The sequence below is a fragment of the Sinocyclocheilus grahami genome, unplaced genomic scaffold, assembly GCF_001515645.1.
Source record: "Sinocyclocheilus grahami isolate Dianchi unplaced genomic scaffold, SAMN03320097.WGS_v1.1 scaffold22691.1, whole genome shotgun sequence".
Taxonomy (NCBI): Eukaryota; Metazoa; Chordata; class Actinopteri; order Cypriniformes; family Cyprinidae; genus Sinocyclocheilus; species Sinocyclocheilus grahami.
This window is the reverse complement of record NW_015518871.1, coordinates 580-1,718: the sequence shown is the minus strand read 5'-3', so window position 1 is coordinate 1,718 and position 1,139 is coordinate 580.

The following is a 1,139-nucleotide window of genomic DNA, read 5'->3' as shown; positions in this document are numbered from 1 at the left end:
AGTCTCCAGGCCAGGACCAGCAGACTGAAGGACAGCTTCATCCATCAGGCTGTCAGGAAGCTGAACTCCCTCCCGACCTTGTCCCCTTGTCCCCCCCTCCCCTCTCCTCTTTTGCCCCACGCACCACTGAACTCTGACAGACTCTCCCACTCCCCCCTCCCTAATACACACACACGGTCACTTTAATCAGTCTAAATAAGCTCTTTGCACTACTAATCATATCTGCACTGTTGTTACTTCACTGGTTTGCACTATCTGCCATGTGCCTTGTGCTGCTTTTATAAAAAAATTTTTTTACATTTTACCTCATTTGTATTTTATATTTAATCCATATATCTGTATTTATGTTCTACTGTTAATGTTATCTGTGTGCACCAAGGGTCTGAGTAACGCAATTTCAATTCTCTGTGTTATTGTGATGCATTTATTTTTTTTCTCCACCCTATCACTCTTTACTGTTACACAACTTTCTGCTCCGTGACTTAAGTTAGCCTGCCATCAAATGTAAGCAGCCGTCATCAATGTTTCAAACACCGTTTCTTCCTGTAAGATACTTTGTGTAGATCAACTTATTATTCTTTTATTACTTATTTATTAGTTCGGCTTTTGGAGTTGGGCAATTGTGTCAGGGCCAGAGTGAGACTCATTTTTAGCCGTAGAGTCTCATGCCTTAGACCGGCTCACTTTAGTTCATGACCGACTATATTAAAATGTAATTAAAACCTCGGTATATAAGTCTGCAATAGTGCACTGTTCTCCGTAAACTGTTTTAAGTAAATAAGGGACACTCAAAATATTTGCTGTGTACCATAATGTCTGCCTGCAGTTAAAAAGTTCCCAGAAATAATCGCAATCTGTTTGGACATTTTGTAAAATGCAATAAAATTAAGAATCTGTGATTTGTTCATGCTCTCTAACTTTTATTTAATTGACAAAAGTACAAAGAAAAAATGTCCATAGTTTATTGACCAATGTAAATGTATTTTGCAAATATGAACACATTTTGATTTTGATGGCTGCAACACACTCCAAAAAAGTTTGGACAGAAGCGTGTTTCACACTTTGGTACATCAACAGTCATTTGAATTACAATGTTTAGTTGTTTAGGAAGTTCTGCAAGCAACATTTTTGTCCAGTCT